The 24,512-nt window shown below is 42.4% G+C and overlaps 1 protein-coding gene across 7 annotated transcripts in view; it reads right to left on the minus strand.

The window, feature by feature from the left end:
• The window catches only part of FAM3C (FAM3 metabolism regulating signaling molecule C), a 30,101-nt gene extending 28,925 nt beyond the window's left edge, over positions 1–1,176 (minus strand). The window contains exons 1-2 of one of the 7 annotated variants that reach the window (XM_075081155.1): positions 1,031–1,176; positions 247–374 (exon numbers count right to left, since the gene is read on the minus strand). The gene's annotated coding sequence lies outside the window, so the exon portion shown is untranslated. Of the gene's footprint in view, positions 1–246; positions 375–488; positions 722–1,030 lie in introns of those variants that run through there. The other 6 variants (XM_075081161.1, XM_075081156.1, XM_075081157.1 and 3 more) reach the window with 6 other exon arrangements.
• Positions 1,177–24,512: the final 23,336 nt, after the last annotated feature.

The following is a 24,512-nucleotide window of genomic DNA, read 5'->3' on the forward strand; positions in this document are numbered from 1 at the left end:
ACCACAGGCGCTAAGCCTGCGTGGCATTACGGGGCACACACAGTATTACAAAGAATACCTGGTATAAGCAGAGAACCTTACAAAAGTTTGAAGTTATTACGTTATCATTTAAACTCTTCTAAATGTGAAAAAAAAATTGAAAGATCAAGACATCAGGTGAGTTATGCAGCCCCCCTCGGCAGCTCAGGCAAAACCTTAACTTAAGATAGGGTAGTAGTTAGCTACCAAAAAGAAAGAAATGCATACAGTTACTATATTTTTTCCTACTTCAGCAACTCAGAGGCTAGGAACCAGAGGAACGCGGACCGCTTCGACAGGTATCTCTCTGCAAACCTGGGTGCACAACGTATTCTCCATCAGCTCACGGCTGCTCTCTGTAACGGGGTATTTAGTGTTTCAGTCAAACAGGAGCTGAACCTTTAAAACCCGTTCGCCAACAACGTCCACGATCCGCTACTCAGCGGCCAAGGAGAAGCGAAAAAACACACCGAAGAGCAGCCCCGTCTCCTTTCCACTGCGCCAAGTCTTTGTTTCAGCAGCAAGACGCTGCCCACTCTGCAAATACTTATTTAACTGCACCGGGGCGCCCCCACTGCGGGGAGCCCCCACCTCCCTCCCACCGGCCCGGCAGCCCCCGAAGGAGAGGGAGGGAACGGGGAGGAGAGGACGAAGGGGCGACCCCTGCACCGGGGAACGGCGCCCCCGCCCCGCCGGTCGCTCTGAGGGGGGCCTGGGGGCGCCGCCCGGCTCTGCCCTGCCCTGCCCTGCACCGCCCTGCCCCGCACCCGGGGCCCCGGCCCGCCTCGCCCCTCCCGGGGCAGCTCCCGGCTACGAGAGGACGGGGGAAGGGCCGGGCGGCCCGGGGAAGCTGCGCCGCCAGGAAAGGCGGCGGCGGCCCCGGGCAGAGGAGAGAGACGGGATGCCCGGCGGTGCGGGACAGGGGCTGCCCCATGGAGGGGAGCGCGGCCGCCTGCCCCCCTTTCCCCCCGCCGCCACCCCGCACGGCCCCACGGACAACGCGAGCCCCCACCTGGGCTGTACGGCCACGAGCACGTCGCGCAGCGTCCCCTCAGCGGCCGCGCCGCGGAGGCTGCCCCCGCCCGCCTGCCGGCAACCGAGCAGGAAGCCGAGCCGAGCCGAGCCGAGCGCCGCCGCGCCACAGGCCGGGGAAGGGGCGGAGGAGGCGCGCCCGCCCCCTACCGGTGGCGGACCGGGGCGGCGGCGGCACCGCCCCGGGGCCGCGCCCCGGCCCGGCCGCCCGCCCGCCCACCGCCACCGGCGGGGCCGTCCCGCTTGGTCACGGGTGGGCTCCGCGCAAGTCACGGCGCGGCGCGGGCGGCTCGGGGCCAGGCCCCTTCCACCCGGCCTGGGCGGGGCGGGCGAGTGCGGGACGGCGGCGGGCTCCGCCGGTGGGTGCGGGCCTGGGGGCGGCGGCGGAGCCCCTTGCCCCTAAGGGAGCCCCCCGGGCCACGGTCCCGGGCGCCTTGGGGAGGGGGACACGGATCGATCCCGGCTGGCGTGGCGCAGGCGCTTGGCACGGGAGGGGCCGCTCTAAATCACAGCTTTTTGGGTAATGTAATGAAGGCTAATATTCAAAAACTCACTTGGGTGCGTGCAGCCACGAGTGAGGGACTGACGGTGCCAGCTGTGCCCAAAAGTCAGCCTGGTGCCCCGGGCCGGGGGGTCTGGGAGGCTGTTTGAAATGTCTATATCTCTTTTATGTTTTAAACACCTTTTTTTCCCACCCCACAAACATACCAGAAGTTATCTCCTGTTACCGAACAGAAAAAGCATTTTCTGCTTTAAAAGAAACCCAAGCTTTTCTTTTAAAAAACTTTTTGATCAGAACTGATCTGTGTTATTGCATGAGAAGAAAAGGTAACCCCTTTCTTTTCGTTATTCTTGTCTGTGCTTTGTGGCTGCGGGTTCTTTGGTTCTTTTTCCTTTTTTTTTTTTTTTTTTTTTTTTATTTTGGCACTGCCTTTCCTCTAACCCCGCCATGATGGTGACAAACTGGCAGGGCTCTGACCATTTGACTGTGTGGAAGAAGACTTCTGTTGGTCTGACTCACTCAGCTGAGCTATTGCTAGGGTGGGTATAGAAAGTTCTGGGGCAGCGGGCAGCCAGATTCAGTCAATGCCGCTATTGTCAAACCACACAGGGAGCATTTTTGCACAAGCAGGGTGGCACTTCTCATAGTAGAGAGCAAAGCCGCAGCTAATATATAGGGCATACCACATGCCATCAAAGTCAGGTAGACAAAAGGAAGTTTCCATGTCTTATTTTAACCATACTTAGTCAACAGATCTTCCTTGTAATGGGTATAAAATAATGTGTTTTGATAACAACCGCTCCTTGGTATGGGATGGTTATTTGAACATCAAGTAATGTTCTAGTAAATTCTCACAACACATTGAGATTTTGGGCATGCTGTAATCTCAAAATGAGCAAAGACATAACCAGTGGGAGCATTACTCAAGAAGAGAAAGACTATAGCTTTCACTTCCAAATGATGATCTAGATATATCTTAGTTTGACAGTTATTTCAGTGCTTAATATATGAAATTCCACCACGTTCCCCTTATTACTTACCGGGTGATGCGGTCTATGTAACAGAAAACTAAGGTCAGTATGCTAAAGGAGGCTGGCTCCTTCGATAAGCAAATATTTGCAGTAGAAGCAAACGTTTTAAAAAGATTACAGAAGTATCAAATTATTAGAAGGAGAAATAATACTATCTGCACAACAACCAACACCTCAAAATATGTCTTTATCAAAATGAAGGTAATAAAACTTGAGAATGGCCGTGATTAAATCCCTCTGATGATTTGTGCGGCTGAAAGGGTGCCACAGTGCCCACAGGGTGGAGAGTCACAGTGCCCTGCAAACGTGGCAGCTGGCAGGAGCCCAAAGAAGACGGAGTATGTCAGACCCCACCGTGTCTCAAGAAGTCTCCGAGTTTCTCTTTTCCCTTTTTGTCCTAATTTGCCTTACAATTTTTCCTCTTTTTCTTTTTCTAATTTTTTTTTTTTTTGTAATTTACCTTATAACGAAATGGCTGTGGCCATTAAGTGGAGGTCTTCCATAAGAAATACAAATAATATTTGTACTTGGAAGAGTTTATATTCCTTTTCACTATGGTTTGTGATTAACTGACCATTTTTGCTTCTTTGGATTAAGAAATCCAGTATGAAACAGAATGTGTTTCATAGCCAGATACATTCCAAATGTTTCATCATGACGTAACATGTTCTAAATTTACAATTTTTAAATCCAAAATGCTTATATTTATTTAAAACAATAAACCAGCTTGCTTTTATTGTTAAACTGTTAAACTCTGAGAAAAACATGCAGTAACTATTTATGTTGCAAACATCAGAAACCAAAATATCTTAAGAATTTGGGCACATTGGGCCTGAACAAAGATGACCTTGTTGGCCTTACCCACATCTTTGACAAGTTTCTTCGCTAATGTCTCTAGCATTTGACCTGAACTTGCTTTCTTGTCTCTCTCATACCTACTCACTTTTACTAAGTGAAATTATAGCACTGCACTATGTTTGGGGTTTTTTTTTAAGAAAATGGAAACATTTCCTTCACGTAATTACAGGAAAGTTAGGTGTGCTACGTGCCCTATTTAGCATCCTAGGGCTAATGGGGATAAACAAAAACAGGGTAAAATGCAGAAGCAAATCTTTTCAGGTGCTTTGTCTTTAGGCTGTTGATTATTGCCTCTGGCAATAGATGTTCTGCTAATCAGTCATGAGTCTCAGTTCTGGTATCAAAGCAATTTCTGATGGCTTTTTAAAAGTACTTTTTTCTGTAAGTCTAAACTTCACGTTCGTATGCTATAAACTAATACTTCTGCCTTAGCTGATCTTTCCATGAAATTTTCAGTGAGCCAGTTTCAGACTGCTGGCAGAGACCCAGCTCTCCGAAGCTTGGGAAATCTGTGGCATACAGGTTAATTTTCTCAGCAGAATCATAGGAAACACTTACCTTTGTATCTGATAGGATCAGTATTACAGTGCTCTTTTAAATAAGGGGCAAAGCCTAAGCCATCTTTTACATGTTATACAGAACAAAACAAAAAAAAAGAAAAAAAAAAAAAAAAAGAGAAGTTACTTAGAGAATGCTCCAGGCAATTTGCCTCAAAGCAATAGGAAAATGTGATTTTCACCAGGTTGTGAGTCACTTAACTATAAATAGAAACTAAAATGTATAAGCACAACATGAAGCCCACTCCTCTCTCCTCTCCTGCCTCTTCCAAACAGGCAAGAACGTGTATGGAAAAGTCTTCCCTTATACAACAACATTTTGTTATCTTTCTGGCTGCTGTCATCAAGTTTTATATAAACAGTATGGATGTGTATCTGAAAGAGAATGTATTATTTAGTGTTCACCTTATGATGTGGTAGGTATTTAAAATAGATACCTTCTCATTTTTTTGATTTCTTGCCCTGTTGCCATCAGAAGTTAATTTGCAAACAGCCAAAACGTCAGGTCTCTGATATAAGAAATCTGAGTAACAGTGGATAGAAAGGATGGATATGGAAGTAATCCAAAACTTCAAGTCCGGAGGATGGATTTGAACACCTGAAAACCTGTCTTGTCACTGATGCACTGATCCTGATCAATCTTTCACAGATACCTCCTTTTTCTGTAATGTCAAAATAAACTCCAAGTCCAAGCATCCCCAAACTTTCAGATTTGGGTGTTTGGTTGGGGTTTTCTTTCCCCTTTATTTAGGACAATTTTTATTTCAAGTTAAGTGCATATGATTATGAAAGGAAATCTGTATGTAAATGGGTAAAATTCCACTGGAGTCAGGGTACTTGCAATTGCCAAAATAATGTCACATTTTGACCACAGGGTTTCTTATTTCATTTTTCTCCCTGTGAATGCATCTGGTATTAGCTCTTACAGACTGACAATAGTAGAGACCAAAGGCTTCTGTGAATTATATAGGCAGTATAGGTTAGAGGAAACTTTATCTTCCTTGTTAAAGTACCATAAATGTTACAAGAGCTGTTCCCTGTATACAATATCCTATTAATTCCTTATGTAATATAATGGATTTTGTGAAATCAGACAATTTGGTGCCAGCGAGGACAGGATATTCTGTCATTTAGGAGGAAATGGAAGGTGGTAATTTTCTTTTGCCATATGGGACTCATAATTTGTCTTAACATCTGGTACATAGGTATTAGTGCAGATGCAGTGAAATATTGCTGGCTTGAGGTCTTATAAGCCATGTGTAATGAGCTGGAGACCCACACAAAATCTGTGTGCAGTAATAAAGAGCAAAATGGCAATCTTTTGCAAAACCTCCAATCTGTAGGTGTGGAGATCTGATGGTTCCCACAATTGACATTATTGATCTAAGCAGCCTCCCAAAGAGCTTTAGAAGTCCTCAAAATCAGTGCTGCAGTTTTAGATGAGGAGCATCTGAGGAACTCTTTCAACAGAGATTGTACCCATTCTGATCAAGGACAAACATCACCAGTTGGAAACTGTAGATGCCCTGAGAGCGCCACACTACAGATGGCATTGTTCATGAGTTGCACTGTGAAAGGTCATCACAAGCACCACTCTGAACATCTTGCAATAGCTTGAGAGCTCCCCTTTTTCCACACAATGAAACTCTTCCAACTACAACTCTTCCTCATTGGAAGCATATAAATCTTGCTTCCAAGTTTATCAATACTTTATTTCAGCAGGATATTTTTCCTGACCCATAAGCTCTCAACCAGCTCATACCTTTCCCAAGGCAGAGCTCCACACATCCCTGCTGCTCTCTCTCAAAAAGGGCAATTCGTCCCTCCCAGCCTGTCCTTGCTATATTGCTTGTACCCATCCATCGCACCACCTCAATTGTGTGAGCTATCCCACAACATCACTGTGATCCCAATGAGACACTGTAGTCCTGCAACTGCATTCAGACCTCTAATTCTTCCTGTTGGTTCTCCATGCTGTGTGCATTAATGTACAGGCACTTCAGAGGGGCACCCAGCGGTACTGCTTTCCCAAAAAGGTATGAGAGCTTTCCCTATAATGCCATACTGTTGGCATTTTCTTATTGATATGCATTTTCTTAAGTCGACCTCTTTCACCCTGTTCTGTTGATTACACATATGTCACGATCCACTGTTGGGTTGAACAGTTTGGCAGAGGTTAAACCCTCTTGCTTTCCAACTGATCTCAGATAATCCTGGGAGGTTGGGCCTGGCTGGGCTTAACTTCTGATTAACTCCAATGTGTTATTGTGACTAGGTTCCTTTTACATTCTCGGAAACAGAATTAAGACTCAAAACAGAGTCAAGTGCCAAGTCACTTTATTCGGCCAAAAATAGATACGCCAGAGAAAAGCAAAGAAAGAGAGAGAAAAAAAAAAGGTGAAAAAGGGAACGAGAGGGAGGGAGAGGGTGGGCCTGCTGCGATAGCTATCACCATGGATCTGCAGCAGTCTGTCCAGTCCAGGCGGGGGGGAGTCCGGGTGGTCCGGGTTGGGGGCGGGGGGCAGAGTCTGAGCATATGCGTGGAGGACATGTACTCCAAGATAACAGGGCACACATTCCTGTCGAGTCAACCTTGGTGATTAAACTGTTCTGTTCAGCTGCTGTAGTGATCAGGCTTTGTTAGAGAAACTTGCCTGCCAACAATGTTAAGACAAGTCTCTAGTCCCCGACAACATCACCCTGCACCATTTCCTTGCCAAACTGGTCCACCACTTCCTTACTTGATTGTAGGTCATCATCTCCCTCCCTTGTCGTTCATAATTTAAAGGTCTCCTCACCACACTGGCCAGCCATTTGGCAGAGTTGCTTTTGCTCCGCTTTGTCAGGTGGATCCTGTTTCTTCCTAGCAGTTGTTGACCCTCAGATAGGGTCTATAATCATAAAAACCAAATCCCTGTTATTGATACCAGCTGCATGAGCCAGCTGGTGTCTGCAGTATCTGTCACCTTCTCCTCAGACCCTTTCTTTCTTTTCTCTGGCTGGATCAAGCAGAAAACCACCTGAGTGAGCCTGTATGTTCTTGACCCTCATGACCGCAGCCATATAAGTTATGTCTGATATGTTCATGGATTCCTCTGGTAATATCATTGCTGCCCATGTGGAAGAGGAGCAGAGGATAATAGTCTAAGGCCCCACAAGCCTCAACAGTCCTTCTTCAATATCTGAGATACAAGGCCCAGCAAGAAGAAAAAGCCCTTTGCCAGCAGGTGAGGTCAGCTGATGGAGACCTCCTTCCCCCCAGCAGGGAGCCTGCCCCTGCTATCACTTGCCAGTTTTCCCTGGTGGTGTTGTGGGGTCAGACTCAGCTGCTGCAACTGCTCTGCTGGACCAAGCTCCTGGCCCCTCAGCTGCTACCTCCTCCTGTTGCTAGAAGCCTCCATCCTTCATCATAATTTCTTTCCTTCCACCTGTGTACCTGCATGAGCAATGTGCTCTGTTTTTCACAACACAGCTCAAATGATGAGAAAAGAATTGGTGGACAGTCTCTTCATGTCCAGCCACACCTTAGAGCTTCATCATGATAACAACTCTCCGTATCTCACCAACATTTAAACCATTGTCAGTAGTTGTCACATCTGTGCTTTTGTAGTGGAAAGGAAAGAATCCCACCTTGTGAAGAAACTCCCAGAATGATGGGGCAAAAAGCCAGGGCACCCCAGGAAATATCTGGGGGGTAAAGCCTGCACTCAGCTGGGCCCTTTAATAAAACCCATTAAATCATACATATCGAGAAATGGAAAGCAGCCTGTATAATTATGGATTCTGCTAGCTCACACAGTTGTCACCAGCATGGAATGACTGGACCCCATGCTTCTAAGCCTCAAATGGTGAGTAAGCTAAAAAGTGCAGAGGCATTGGTCATCACCCCATCGCTACTGTCATGCTTGGCTAGACCACAGAAAAGAAATTGTATCTTTAGCTGTAGATTGATAGGCACAGCCCTGAAGGGGGGATTCTAGCTCTAACCACAGAGCGTTGCAGAACTGGTATTGGGGCCATCTGACTGACCTTGAAAGTGAAAAAGAGAACTTGGATAGCAAACACACTTTGTGTGAAGCAGGTCCAAATGCAGCTGGTTTTAGGCCAAAGGGATTTTTTCAAAGACCAGACTAGGCTGCATCATTGTTCAGCTGGTACAAGCAGCTCAGCTCTAATGAAAGGATCCCTGGCAACTGTGGAAACTCCAGGAGCAGATACCTGGTGATGCAGCAGAGCTTATGACTCATTAACCATAAAATCACACTGTAAAAACGATCTCTTCTGAGACTAAAATACTGAAGCTGTGACAGTTTGGACACTGAGGTTAGATGGCATTACTTCGCAGCTGTGAGGAACAGAATCAGAACTGTGAGAACTTCTGGAATGACTTGGAAGGTGGCAGCTCCTCAGTTAACCCGTATGCCCTCTGATACTGTTCAGTTCTCATCTTCCCACCAGTGTTATGCCTCTATAGATCTCACTGCTATTGCTGAGTGTCTCAAAGTAACACAGTAACACTCATAGGGAATTGCAGTCAGACTTCAGCTTTGCCTGCAGCTAGCCAACTCCTGTCTCAAAAGCTCTTCACAGTCCAGCTGGGGCAGAGTTTCAGCCTTGCTGAGCAGTAAAGCAAATGCAGCAGGGGGTTTCTGGTCATCTGGTCGCAAGCATGGTGGTTTTCTGAGCTTGGCAGTTTAGGACAAAAGAATATTTCTCATTGATTACTTCCACCTACCACAGATTTGACCTGGGCACTGAAACTCAATTGTCTTTGAAGGAGGCTTACCTCAATAGTCAAAGTAGTATGGTGTAAGAAGCAGCCAATATTAGCAACAGTCTCATTAAGCAAGATGCCTTGTCAGAGCTGACACCTCCTGTTTGCAGCAGGACTCTCACTCCTCATACATCAGCACTTTAACTGTTTCTCATGCTGCTGGGCTCAATACTGTACAAGTGTAATACCGTAGATTTTCTGGCAAATTAACAATATGGCTTCCACTGAATTTTAAAAACATATATTTCCATATGATAAAACTACAGATAGCTTAAATTTTAGTACAAAGAATAATGTCAGGAGAATGCCTGCTCTGTTTCATGGCATTGTGCTGTACAAACAGCATAGGAGAGAAAGAGCTCATAAGGTACAGGAAGATGCAGCTTGTAAGTAGTTCAGTGCAGGTGCCAGGGTGTTTCCTAATCTGCTTTTGCTGGGTCTGTTCACCCAGTTTGTTAGGCTTGTGTTCATGTCTCAACTTAAATACTGGTTTGTGGATTGTCCAGGCAGCGAAATCTCCTAGATCCTCCCCTCCCTCAAAGAAAAAAATGCAGAGGGTCCCACATTTGTGAGGAAAGCCATCTTCTCCAAAGAAGCATGAACTTCTTTCACCATTGAGTTCATGCCCTGTCTTTCAAGCCTATGTCTCTGTAGAAAATTTCATCAGTTACAAAGGATGTGTGATTGTACATGTGCCTGCCTGTGTTAAGTGCACAAAATGGCTTGCACTTCCTAAATAAAGTACTAAAGGCCCTTTCTAGCAACACTCCCAAAACATAAGGCAGCAATTTTGTTATTTACTGTTTGTATTTGCCTGAATGTGGTTTTTTCTTTTTCTTGGATTTTTCTTCCTTTTATTATTTTGACAATATGGCTTGTCAAAAGGAAAATCTATTTAGTACTTTTTTAAAAAAATAATCTAGGCGAGACTTGAATTCTAGACTGTTATTACTTGCAATCAGTCTTTTATCCTGCAAATGGAAACAGCATGAAATGAAAGGAAAGGAAAATACTGGAGGAGTGAGAGTCTGTTATGCTGTTGCACAGTTAGTTTCTAGACAGGACATATTGAAGCTAAAGTCACTTGATTTACACTAGACAGAAGTGTTACTGTAACAGATTTGTGTTACAAAGCATCCTTTTGATGTACTTTTCTTCTTAAAGTACTGTATTTCTGTTAAAAATTCACCGAAGATGTTTCTCCCAGTACGCTGGTTTAAATTATCCCTAAACCCTTTCCTTTTAGAATGCACCAAAACTGTTGCTGGTTGATCAGAGAAACTCACATGTAGTTTTCATAGAGTATTAGGAAGAAGCTGAAAGGGACCTTCAGTGGTCACCTAATCCATCTTCCCATCAGAATCAGTAATACAGAAACCTCTCCTTATGACTGTTGCTTCATATTTGTATTATCTCCACCTGCTGATGGAGAATCTAGTTTCTGTAAGTGATCCATACCGTTACCTACCTATGCTTATGATCCTAATATCTAACCTAAACTGCCCTTGCTGTAGTGCAAGCTCATTTCTTCCTCTATCTACAGTGATGACAGAGAACCATATATTTCCTTTACCTTTGCTATTAGCCTTTTATATGTTTGAAGACCTTTCTTCTGTTTTCTCTCAGAAAACGGAACAGTCACCCTTCCTCTAATCCCTGTTCACAGATCATGTTTTCCAGACTTTCAGTCTCCTTCTCTGGATTACAATTTCTTTGAAACCTGGTGCCAAACCTCAACACAACTGCCCTATTTAGGCATTAGAAACATAAAATTATGGCACACAGTTCTCTTACATGAGGTTTTCTTCCATTTTTGCCACGGCAATCTTGTTGACTGATGTTCTGCTATGGCTGTGTACGACCCCTGCATCCTCTTCTCTACAGCTGCTACCCTGCAGAGAGTTTCCAGTTCTGTATTTATACAACTCATTTTTCTAACTCTAAACTGTAGCCTGTCTTTTTTATATTATTTCTGTTATGTGTCAAGATCTGCTTGAAGTTAATCCTGGTCTCTGAAGTCCTCACAGGCTTTTGTAGATTGGTTTTATCTGTTTATTTAACAATTAGATACTCCATCATCTGGAACGTTAATGGGAGTAGCGGTCTGTACTAGAACTGGGACAGATCGCTGTGGATAACACAGCACAAAGGGATTTTGGCATTACACAACTGAGTGCAGGTTTTTTTCATCAGTTTTGCACCCATGTCATAGCAGTTTTCTCTAAATCTTGTATGCCAAGATCGCTCCTGAAAATCTCATGAAAGGCAGAGTCCACAACCCCACTAACATGAAGGTATATGAAATCCACTGCTTTTCTCCTATCTATATGGCCTGTTACCTTGGTTAGGTCACTTACTTAACTAATTTTATTCCTCTTTAGCATGATAGGGCCTCTGATGTTTGTCTGAGGAAAGACATTTGGTCTTCATAGTATTTGCAGTAAAATTTCTCTTGCATTAAGAGAATATTCAGTGATTTCACAGCAATTAGGCGATACCTGCCCACCTAACCACAAAACACATTTATAGTCACAGAATGATTGTTAATTACATGTTACCATTTTTAAATTGAAATAACCAGAACATAACCAGAAAATCCTACACTTCTTGGAGCTGCTTTTGGAGGATTAGATTTTATTCCTTGTAGCACTATTACAAGCTCTCTACGTGACCATGAACTGCTTACAGAAACATATACCAGGATTTCCATAGGAAATTTTCTCTTCCTACTTAAGACTGATTGGGTATTAATGTCTGTCTTTAATCAGAGGCAGGCCTTTAGTTCAATTAATTGTGCAAGAGCTGTTCTGAACTTAAGAACACTTATAGGCATAAAAGAAATGTAGCTGTAGAGAACAACTGATTATCTTTTGGTAACAGTGTGCTTCTCTTGATACAGTTTCTCTGTGGATCTAAAAGGTGGAGCTGGAACTTAGATTTCAGCCAGAGGGAGGTGTTCATGGAGTAAAACCTCAGAACCAAATGACATTGCATGTTCAGAGTGCTTTGCTCGTTAATCTGATCCTACCAAACCACGTGGGAGTGCAAAATAAATAAATAAATAAATAAATAAATAAATAAATCCATAAAATAGCTTTATCTACTTCCAGCAGTGAACAATCTGGCTAGAAAATTTCTAATGAAACATTTTCTCATCAGGATATGCCATTCATTGAAATCAAAATGTTCCACAAGAGAATTTCCATTTTTGACCAATTTCCAATGGAATCCAGGCACGTTTCCAAGACAACTGAGCCTGCCAGTTTGCCTGTCTGTCTTCTCAACAGCCCTTCTGGCTGGTTCTAGGGGATCTCAGGCTTACAGGCTCCTTCGCTTTGGGGCTGACAGAGTGCTGAGAGCTGGGATGGAAGAACCTTCCAGCTTGTGGCTTCTTGGCAGTCCCGATTCCCCAGACATGCAGGGGGCGATGCTGACAGGCTGCCCCAGAGCTGAGGCATCATGCCATGAAAAGATTCAACACTCCTTGGTTTCATTCCAAATTTTGAAATATTAAAATCTTCTACTGGAAGAAAAATCTGTATTTCTTCACGCTGCTCTAATAAGTCTGTATTCCTGATCGGAGCATAATACTGCAAGAGAGTGCCTATCTGTTTTCACAAGCTGTTTTATAAAATTATGCATATATTAATGGGGCTCTGGCAGTCTGGCTACATATAGGCGTATAAATGCTAAATGATAAAGGTCACACCTGAATCTAAGACAAAGCAGTAATGCCCATACTGATGTGGTTACATACCACTGCTGTTACTAATGCTTTTCTTCACAGTACTTAACAACTGATTACTTTTTTTAATATATCCTTGAAGTACTAATGAGTAATATTCCATTTTAGAGGCAAAAAACTGACATGGAAATGTTACTGGTTCGCTCAGTATGACAAAACATATCAGTGTAATCAGGTTTACTATTGCACAGTCCAGCATATTCTGTCAAGAGTCTTACTTAACATAAAATATCTTCTTTTGTGCCTTACATGAACACCCGGTTCTGTCTTCAGGCAATGAAAACAACGCCTTCTCTGCCTGTTCCTTTCACTTTTCACTTTTCACATGCTACCCTTAAAACCAAGGGACTTACTGCCCTTACAGCTCAGCTCTCAGAGGGAGTATGTGACTTTCTTATCTACTTCTGTGTGAAGGCATTGCCTCTGTCTCAAATTTAGCCTAACATGGCAAAATGACCTATGTACTGATTCTGCTGTTGGCTTGGAAAGGAAACGGACAGTAGAAAACAGCTATGGAGATGGTAGTGACTTAAAAGCTACACCATGTTTTTCCAAAAAGACGAGTTGCTATTCATGTTATTCATGGTGGTTTGGCATTCCCACACTAAAACGTTTTGGGAAAAGCTCCAATATCCCTTTCATGATGCACAATGTCAAATATAGAAAAATATAAAATTAGAATTACTAAATGTAATGCAAACTACTAACAGTCAGCTAAGTTGGGGTAATGCATGGCCTGCCAAATAGTAGAGCTTCAGTCCAGAAAGACCTTTGGAAACTTGATGATTGGACCAAAAGAAACCTCATAAAGTTTTGATAGGGGAGGTGCAAAGTCCTGCACCTGGAGCAGGATATCCCCACACAGAGAGTTAACTGACTGAGTAGCACCACTGATGACAAGGACAGTGAGGGTCACAGCAGATGCTAAGCTGAGTATGAGCTACTAACATGGTGAGGGGGTAGGAGCATGTGATGAACAAAGCCTGAGGGAGTTTGTTCAGCCTGAAGAGAAAGCCAAGAGGGTAATCCAATTCCTGTTTTAAACTGTCTAATGAAGGAGGGACGGTTTAAAGATAAGACAGAGCTAGTTTCAGAATTGCACAGTGAGTGGACAAGAGTCTACATTCAAAACCTGCATCGAGGAAGAAATCAACCAGATAGACACAAATCCTACAATGGGAGAGACTGCCAACAGAGGCTGTGGAATCTCCATCCTTGGAAATACTCAAAGCCTGGCTGGAGAAGGCCCTGAGCATCTTAATCTAATTTTGAAGCCAGCCCTGCTTTGTGCATTAGGGTGAACCAGGTGATCTACAGCAGACCTTTCCAATCTAAATTATTCCATCCTTCTGTAACTGTGCTTTCATGGTGAATAATACAAACTGCATACTGGGCTCTATCAGGACACTGGTCAGTAGATCAGTGACAGCCCTTATCCCCCTTATTCAGCACTGGTGAGGCTGTCCCTGGGATGTGATGTGCAGCTTAAGGATCACCAGTTGAAGAAGGACATCAAGAACTGGATAGCACCCACAACACAGTCAAGGACCTGAGACACTTGACTGATAGGCCATAGCTTATCAGCTGGCTGGTTAGGCTTAGTTTATCTCATAAACCAGAGCTTGTAGGATTTAAGCTTGTTCATTCTGGAGAAGAGGAATCTCAGGAGTGGTCTGACAGCAGCCTACAACTGCGTGAAGGACAGTTACAAAGGCAATAGATCCCAACTCTTCTCAGTAGTGGCAGATAGCTTGACAAGGAGAGACAGCCACAAAACTGCAATTGGGAGGTTCCATTTGGACATTAGGAATAACTTTATCTCTATAAGAATGGCTCAGCAGAGAAACTGGTCACCCAGAGAGGTTTTGGAATCTCTGACCTTGCAGGTTTGCCAGTCCTGACTAGACAAAATCTAGCTGACATGATTTAACGTTGGCTATAGTCCTGCTTTGAGTGGGAGGATGGACCCGTCAACCTCCATAAGTGCCTTCTAACCAACATTTCTATGATTCCATTAAAATTATATTTTCTGAAATTCTATTTGATTAACATTAAACACAACTGTCTAGTTGAAACCAAGACCTCTGGAAGTTTCTTTATTGCAAATAGACAGGATATCAGGGCATACTATGAAAAAACCCTGTTATGTTGTACTCATTATTTTTTCCTAACCTTTTTTCCCCAAGTGTATAGTACTAGCCACTGTCAAATACTGAGCTAAAGGGACGATGAGATTGACTTATCTATTAAGGAGGATACGAGTTCCGGATTCCTAAAGAAAAGTATAATGGTTCTTTCCGCATTTGCAGAATGTAAATATTTGCTGAAGGTGATAAAACATCTGACTGTCTTCCAGCCAACAGTCATGGCCAGTAGGCTCAGTATGTTCAGACACTGCCTCTGGGTGAGCATGAGATCCTGGCACTATGAAACATTCATGAAAGTTTTCCTATTGATTTCAATAGAGAAGGATTTCAAGCAGATAGCCTTAATCTGCCCACTTACGAGACCATAAGACAGTGGTAATTTACCACTCACTTGACTAAAATTGAGAAGTATGTGTATTTTCGAAAGTAAGCTAAGCAAAAGGGTGTGCCTTGTGTAAAGATAATTATGTGTTGGCACTGATGAGGCATTGGGTGGATTCACCTTTGACTACTTACCTAATACTCTTTGCACATAATAAATGAGTTTTAAATATAATTTTTGCTGTCATGCCAAATATACTGCCATGTGATGAATATGGGGGAAATCCTGACACCTTTGAAATCATGGCAAACTTCCCGTTGCCTGTATTGGCCAACACCTATTATGGACATGACTGTGTGAGGCACATGAAATGACATTTCAACAAATGTGAGCAAGGGTTACTGGCAGAGTCCTATCCAAGACCAAATTATCTGTTATATAGTAGCTAAATTTTATTTCCCACTTAGCCAAACATCCAGTTATGTTACAGGATAACAACTACTATGCCATAGATGGAAAACACAGAGCAACTGGCCAGCAGATGAAAGGCTGGTGTCTGAGCATATCTCAAAGCTCAAGCTCCTCTTTCTGTCTGTTACAGCATTCTTAAGCTAACCCACACTCAAGTTTCTTGCCTTAAGGATGATCTTATTCCTTGATTTTCTTTCCAAAATACTAGGGCCCCAATTTTACTCTCATTGACTTCAAAGTGAGCAGATTCACTCCGTCTGTGGATACACTTTCATCTAGTGTACTGGAATATTTCACATTTAATGGGCTATTTTTGAATGAAATCCTATATTTTTATTTATACAAAAACTCTGGGTGGTTTTGACTCAATCTGAAAATTTATGTATCTTTGGGCTCCTGCTACTGTTTTTCTTGGCTTGCTTTGACAGTTCTCATTTCTCTTTATGTTGTAGTACTTAGGAACTCAGTTGGTAACTATTCTCGCTCTTGGATAGGATTTTTCAGTCTTATAACATAACACCTCTCCAGCAGACAAAAAGGAAATATTGGATGCAAGAGAAAGAGTTAACTTTCTCAAGTCTTCTGCTTCACTCCATTGAGTACCCAGCCAGTCAGAAAAACACAGCTGAAAAGGCATTTTATACAAGTAAACTTAGGTACAGGTCAATGTGGCAGAGTGGAGAACCCCACCCCACCCAGAGAAGTCAGAAATACCAGTATAAGATTAGTTACATCTATGCTCATAATTTTTGACATGGGTTTCCAGTCCAATATATTCCCTCAGACTTGGTATTCACAGTTTAGTTGATACACTGTCTAAATAGTTTCCAAGCTCTCTGAAATAATCTAAAAACCTAAATCAGTTTATTTGTATTGTATATGGTCATCACTCCCCAGTTACACTGTGGTCTGGCATTACGACTGAACTCGCATCATGACCACACTGGAAAACTAGTCTGCAGCGCTGCTCTGCCAGGCGTGCACACTCGTACTTCAGCCATTTTCACAGTAGGCTGCTGCTTTTATGAATCCCCTTCTGAATTACTGCTTTTTTGTCACTTGTCAATGATTCCTCAGTGTCTGGGTGTCTTCATGTCCACAAATCCAGGACATCCAGCCATTTCTCAAGTGCGTACATGTGCTATAGTGTATAGGCACAGCATGAGAGGTTTATAGCATGTGGGGCCCACTGCGCAACTGAATTGCACATGCACTGGAAGTAGGACACATTTTGGACACCGATTTGCAGCACATGCATTGAAAGTTCAGTCTGCATGTGCACAATAGCTGTAATGCGTCTGGGATACATCAGACTCCACGCAAGTATGTATGAACTGTGTTATTCGGAAAAAAGATTGCAGGGATAGAGTAGGCAGTGTGGAAAAGACAGTCTTTTTCTGGCTGCATTAGACTCACTAGTAGAGCGAGATACTGTCACACACATGCCAGTAGCATTGCTGGGTTCATGCGACACAGATCCTCTCCCTCAGACAATGCCCTTAGACGCATGGTGTGAATTTGGGGTTGTCCTGTGCAGGGGCAGGAGTTGGACTTGATGATCCTTGTGCATCCCTTCCAACTCAGGACATTCTATGATTCTACGATTTTACGAAACGTGCCCATAGAGCTTCCTGAATCTGAGCAGGCTGTGCACACAGAGGTATGGTACAGTATATTTCCACTTTGGTCACTTCCATTGTGTAGAGGAGGTAGTTTTGAGTAAGTTGAGCAATAGTAAAGGGCTTTATCACAAACTGATATACTTACTGCTTCTTGCTTCTCGCTTTTTTGCTGCCACAGACCTGTGGGTTCATTAGGGGGACTCACAACCACACCTATACTTGAAGATAACACTGTTGCAAGACATAGCTATTGCAACATCAGTAAATACCGTATTATTATCCCTGTTAGCTTGTAAAACAAACTATGAAAGGATATCAATTGATCCCTAACTGCATGGCTCGAGGTGTGGAAGTCTGTACAAGTACAGGTTTTTCCACATTGTTTTGCCAAAGTACTTCGGCCATGATGTAGAGCTTGCAAGCTGTTCTGTTTCTGGGCTAAACTGAAACTGTTAGCTGGGATGATTTTTGTGATGTAAATGCAGACCTTGTGTGAGATAACTGCCTCAATTTTCACTTTAAACTACAGATTAAAAAATAATTTAGGTCAAATGCTACTGTAGCTTAAGATCTTCAAGCTAAGGCCTTGAGAAAAGAAACATATCTAATTAAATTTCCTGAACATTTTTCCTGAAGAAAGGAATATTAATGTGGTGGTAACAGGTTACAGCATTTTACACTGTAGCCTTGACATCTCTTATTAAATATTTAACTGCTGGCAACTGTGTACTTCACAAGTAACTGTGAAAATGGAACCTGGTTTTGAGAAGACAAGGTTGATACTCATAAAATAAAGATAAGGACATGGATAAAAAGAAATATTATAAAGTTGTCACATGATTTGTTAGCTCCAGGACAAGATTTGGGACTTTTTTGATATTTACTTGAATGCATATCTTTCCTGTGGGGACAAAGGCTGGGACACTCACTGGAATAAGTGCATTTAATTAACAAACTGGTTTTTTTCCAGGATTGTATGTAAAATACGCCTTGTATTTTTAAAGCAGATTATTTTTGAAATATGGTTGCCAAAACAAAGCAAACAGGTGAAAAGGTGGACAACTTCACAAAGATAGCAACACTGCACCTTTGTACACAACCTTAGTATAATTTCCTTTGCAATGATACTTCTACAACAGAAAAAATTTGAATCATTTTGCTTTTGAGAGATAAAAGTTGGTGCTGATCTAAGTCTATAAGAATTTTACTCTGACAAGTAGATGAAACGTGGCAAATTAATAATAATTTCTCTAATTCCTGTGTTGAAGTGCTATTTTTTTTTCATAAGAATAATGAGAAATATGGTAAGTCTAGTAAATTGCCTAAGCGCCTACAGAGCTTTTTAATTATGTATTTATTATACACCACACTTCTTTATCCATATGTTGCTGCATCATATGGGGGCATTTAAATCTTGATTGTAAGTGAGGTTTAGTAACACCTAGTTTGAACAAGGAATACTGTAAGTTGCTGAGGAGTAACCTTGGCAAAGACTTCTTCCAAGAGACAGCCTGCAGAAGTCTGTCTCTAGTTATTTCTGAGGAGAGCAGTTTATTATTTTCTCTTCAGTAGATTTGATTACTTGAATTAGTGATCACTTGAATTCTTCTAGTAAGGGCAGAAATACCAATTTAATAGCTGATTAAACTGGCTGTAGAAATCCTGAATGAAATATCAAAAGAATAAAAAATGGATGAACAAAACACTGATCACAAATAATGACAGTATTACATACTTGGTATTATAATTTTTAAACAATAGAATAGTGTTCTTGCCTACATACCTAGAATATACAGGGCAATTTATATTCTGTCTTATTCTTTCTTAAAAAAAAATACATGCAAAATATCAAACCTATAAAATGTATTACATCATTAGGCCTGGAAGTTGAAGACCTCTGCTCACCCCAGGTGGAAGTCAGCCATTCCTGAAACAAACCTCAAGAAACTGGCTTTGTGCCTAGTGACTGCAGTGGGAGTGGGAATGACTTTTCTATATGTGCTGGTAAGTCATTTAGCATGTTCACCTCAGTTCTTTATCCATTTGAAAGAAAACGGGAAGGAATACTTTGGTACTTCACAAAACATGGGACAAACACACACACACACACGCACACTGCTCAAGTAATTGAGTGATGAAAGCCGTATAAGGATAGATAAGCGGCCATAAGTTGGACTTATGGGGGAGCTGCAGGCTGTCAGGCAGTACATGCAGACGCTCACTGCTCTCTGCTCCTGCAAGCGTGTCTCATGCCTGTCCCAAATGACAATCCCTAAGAAGCAGTGAAGATTTCATTCGTTGTCCTCTGGCAGTACTTACAGCTCTTCTGCTGAAATTGCCTGCACAGATGCCAGTTGGTGGCAGGATCAGCGATGACTTTGTGATGAAGATGTGTCTCTCTTGAGAGCTGGATGAAATCCACCTTACTTATTTTGCAGGACTTATTTCAGCAGACTATATTACAACCCCTTTCAGTCACCATGAGCCTATTCAATTCAGATGAGCAACAGATTCAGAAAACTAAGCTGAATTTAACTGCACTTTTGAAACAGCATTACTGTATCTGTTGCTGTTTCTATATGTAGTCATATTTTCTTAGCACTGTTTCTGAGCCATAGTGATTTTTGACTGTTTGTTGCCTAATCTGATTCCCCAAGAAGAGACACAAAACTGGATGACAGATGAGATGCTTCTATTAGAGCCGCTCCTGCCCATCAATGCGCTGGGAAGGACCAGGCAATCAATTCTGCTTGCCCTTGCCCTTCCAGTAAGTTCACTGATAACAGCCACAGCCACAAAGCAGCCCTATGAGAGTCATTGGTTAATTTGTCCATCTGCCCATCACTCTTTGGATGAGCCTGTGTGTTCTCTTTATGTTCGTCCGTATACAGACACCACAGAAAGTTTTAGCTTGTGGTCTGCTCTTCTTCTTTCACGCCAAGGTTGATGTGATGTTCTGTGTACATGCATTACTTACTCTAACTACAGTGTTACCTACTATTTATTACTATTTGCTTAGTTACTACAGTGGTTAAGGCTTTAGTCTTGCCAAGTGACCCACGGTGAACAAGTAAATCTCCAACTGTGTGAAAGGTGTCTGTGTCGTACAGCCCACAGGAGGGAAATAATACAAACTTCAGAATAAAGAAGACCCTATTTGCAAAGAAATACCTCAGCACTTCCATTTCTCTCTTAAAATAGAGGGAGATATTGTGGTATCCAAGATGATATTGAACAGCAACCACAGACAAAGACTTTTTAGTGGCAACTTTTATCCACAGTAAGTTATAAACATACCATGGAGTGTCATGACTGTATTATGGAAAATATTCAAGTTATCATACATAATAGGGGTATAAGATAATTGTCATGGTTTTAGCTGGGATAGAGTAAATTTTCTGCACTGCAGCTGGCATAGAGCTGTGCTTTGGACTTAGTGTGAAAATCAGGTTGATAACACACCGATGTTTTAGTTGTTGCTAATTAGTGCTTATATTAGTCAAGGACTTTTCTAGCTTCCCATGCTCTGCCGGGTGCACAAGAAGCTGGGACAGGAGGAGACACAGCTAAGAAAGCAGATTCAAACTGGCCAAAGGGATATTCCATATCATGTAATGTCATGCCCAGTATGTTACCTGGGAGGAGCTGGCCAGGGAAGGCAGGCAGCAATTGCAGCTTGGTGACTGGCAGTGTCAGTCAGTGGGTGGTGAGTGGTTGTATCGTTTGTGTTTTTCCCTTTTTCCCTTTTCCTTTTTATTATATTACCATTATTGTTATTATCATAAAAATCATTATTATTTTATTTTAGTGCTGGTGGACAACAAGCTGACCCTGAGCCAGCAATGTGCCCTTGTGGCCAAGAAGGGCAATGGTATCCTGGGATGCATTAAAAGGAGTGTGGCCAGCAGATCAAGGGAGGTTATCCTCCTCCTCCTCTACTTTGCCCTACTGAGACCACATTTGGAGTACCGTGTCCAGTTTTGGGTCCCCCAGTTTAAGAAGGATGTGGAACTGCTCAAGCAAGTCCAGCGGAGAGCTACCAAGATGATCATGGGGCTGGAGCATCTCCCTTATGAGGAAAGGCTGAGAGACCTGGGTTTGTTCAGCCTGGAGAAGAGAAGACTGAGGGGGGATTTCATCAATACCTATAAATATCTAAAGGGTGGGTGTCAGGGTGATGGCACTGGACTCTTTTCAATAGTGCCCAATGACAGGCCAAGGGGCAATGGGCACAAGTTGGAACACAGGAAGTTCCAGCTAAACATGAGAAAGAACTTCTTTCCTGTGAGGGTGCCAGAGCAGTGGAACAGGCTGCCCAGGGAGGCTGTGGAGTCTCCTACCCTGGAGACATTCAAAACGTGCCTGGACGCGTTCCTGTGCCCCCTGCTCTAGGTGTCCCTGCTCAAGAAGGGGGGTTCAACAAGATGATCTCCAGAGGTCCCTTCCAACCCCTACCATTCTGTCATTCTGTGATTTTAATTATTAAACTGTTCTTATCTCAACCCACAAGTTTGTTTTTTTATTTTGCTTTTGCTTTTCTGATTCTCTCACCCATCTGAGAGGGGTGGGGGGAGTGAGCGAGCAGCTGCATGGCGTTTAGTTGCCAGCTGGGGCTGAACCATGACAATAATACATGTTCATGCTCTGCTCTGCTGGTGGTCTCTTAACCTTTTGACATTCCTTGGCTATATTTACTATTTTGCAGGCAAATAGATGGAATGCTTATGACGCAAACGGAGTTGGACCTTCTTGTACCATTTGCATTTGGCCCTGTACAGATTGTCAGAAAGTATCAAGCCATTTTCTAAATGTTCAATACAATGCATGGTGCTGGAGTATAGTTGAGATAACTAATTTAACATAACAGTTTCTGTCTTTAGTTTAAAGCAATGTTTGAGTATTTTATCTGCATCTGTAATTTTTGGGTATATGACTTCCTATGCAAAAGTACCATAACACATACGGAATTGTGTCATCTAGAAGAATAATTTTTAACACTGTAAGACTGGATGAAATAGCATAGAATAGCATAGTTACAGTTAATCTGTTTTACGGGTTATTTTTATATTATGATATAATATTTGTTTGTAAAATTGCTTCAGGACCAAGAATAGGCTGTCCTATATCCTTGGAAATTCATCATACAATTGTAGAATCATTAAGGTTGGAAAAGACCTCTAGGATCATCAGGTCTAACCGCCGACCCAACACCACCGTGCCTCCTAAACCATGTCCCAAAGTGCCACGTCTACACGTTTTATGAACACCTCCAGGGATGGTGACTCCACCACCTCTCTGGGCAGCCTGTTCCAAAGCCTGACCACTCTTTCAGTGAAGAAATTTTTCCTAGTGTCCAGTCTAAACCTCCCCGATGCAGCTTGAAGTATGTACTACTATGTAAAATAATAACAAGCAGAGGTGCAGTCTTATTATCTGTGGGCTGGCTGTACTTACAAGGTACTCTGCTATGTGTACAATATGAAGTTCCATCAGCCCTATGACACCTCTGAAAATCATAAACATGTTCCAAAAAGCTTTGGTCCTTTCTGTAATCAATGAATAGCGATAGGCACTTGCAGTTGGCTTGACTGAGTCACTCTCTAAAGGTGTATCTCTGTCACCACTGGCTGTAAAGCAACAAATTAGGCACTTCAGTTGGGAGCCTAAAATAACTGAGGTGAACTGTACAAATAGCTGTCCAAATTTTGCAACATCCAAGAAAATGTTTGAACTGTTATACTTCAAAAAGGCATTTTTTTCTTACTGTTCTGTATCCTTCTGTGGTTGCAGAAGGGTCACTAGAAGGGGTGCTCTGTTCTGTTCTGCACTGCTAAAACAGAGCTGACCATTTTCTCAAGGGAAAACAAATACTGGCACTGTAACCATGTCACATGCAGAGTATAAGGGGAAGTTTTCTGACATCATTTCTCCTTCTTGGATATCTTAAAAAAAAAAACCCAAACCTGATCTTGCTCTTTATTACTGCTTCTTAATTGATTTAAAAAACACACAGCACTTCAGGCAGAGCATTTCTAAAGGCTAATTCCATGTTGCTAGCAGTCAGTCACTTAGCATGCAGCATCATGGCTTACAACATTCACTACCTGAAGTGTGATAATAATTACTCAGAAATATATTTGTTTATTTGCCTGCAGGGAAGCCTTTACTCTTGAAGTTGTCTTGATAGGAATGTCAACAAAACCCAAAGGCTTCCAGGGATGGACTGCAGCTTTTTTTTTTTTTAATATCAGCAAAAACAAGCTCTGCATAATTCAATTTCTAATTGAATCTCAGTCATAGCTGCTTGGCTAATTACTCAGGAAAATTAATTTTATTTACTTGACTGGCTTTTAAAAATGATTACTTCTGTGATATTGCAACTTATGGGTAATTAGTTATTTAGGAGCTGAGGTGGGTAATTAGTTATGTGGAAGCTGAGGTGTCTTTGTGATCTAATGACAGAAAAGTGAAATCTCCATCCTGGCAAAGTTTATTTTTAGTGCCATGATCTCTACATTTACTGTAAGGTAAATGCAAGCTTGGCACATCAGATTTTGAAAATTTTTAGATAGCTTATGCTAATTTATATGATGTACCAGATTAATCTCTGTCAACCCTCAGTCAAAACCAGGATGTCTGTCATCAGTTTTAGTTATTGGAATGCAAAAATTTGACTGCATAAAGCAGAAGGGCTTCAGCTGGGTGCTATTAATAGAAGACAGATTGGTGAAGCTGAGGTCATTCAAGAGAAGGCTGAGTATGGGGGAACAGTGAGGTTGACAGAGGCCAAATATTAACCCTAGCTCTAGAGCATGACCTCAGCTAGAGATAGATGGATGGACGCAGACTTTTAGGGGTGTGTGTAGACTGAAGGAAAACTAAAAATGAATGAATAATCTATTTTTTTTCTCTTTCTTCTTCCTCAGTGCAAAGATAGGGAGTTTGGTACGTGTTTAAAAATAAAGAGAACATTAACAAAGAAACACACTGCCAACCACTTTTGATTCCAGAAAGAGTAGCCAGCAACTCCACCATTTTTGGCTAGCTGCTCGGGATGAAGGGAATAGCAGTATTATATAAAAATGCTGTTTTGCCAAGAATATTTTGAGTCCCATTATGTTAGAACAACATTATGGTTTAATGAGTTACTGGTCCCAAAGGAAGTCCAAAGCAAAGGCTGCATGTATAAAACTTCACTACGTGTCTCCTATAGAGTAAAGCCTTCCAGGCAGATGTTTTTAGTGCAACATGACAGGTAGGAAGACAGCTGCAAGCACATCAGCAGATCAATAACTGTGCAGGTGCAGAATTTTGGTAGGGCTTCTCCCCTGCAGCATTTTGTCGGGACAGAAGCTTAGCAGGACCCTTCATCCTCTACCACTACGTATTCCAATAGGAAGAGCTCCTTTAGCCTCTCGTGCATCCCCTTCTGA

Source organism: Phalacrocorax aristotelis, chromosome 1 (assembly GCF_949628215.1).
Source record: "Phalacrocorax aristotelis chromosome 1, bGulAri2.1, whole genome shotgun sequence".
Taxonomy (NCBI): domain Eukaryota; kingdom Metazoa; phylum Chordata; class Aves; order Suliformes; family Phalacrocoracidae; genus Phalacrocorax; species Phalacrocorax aristotelis.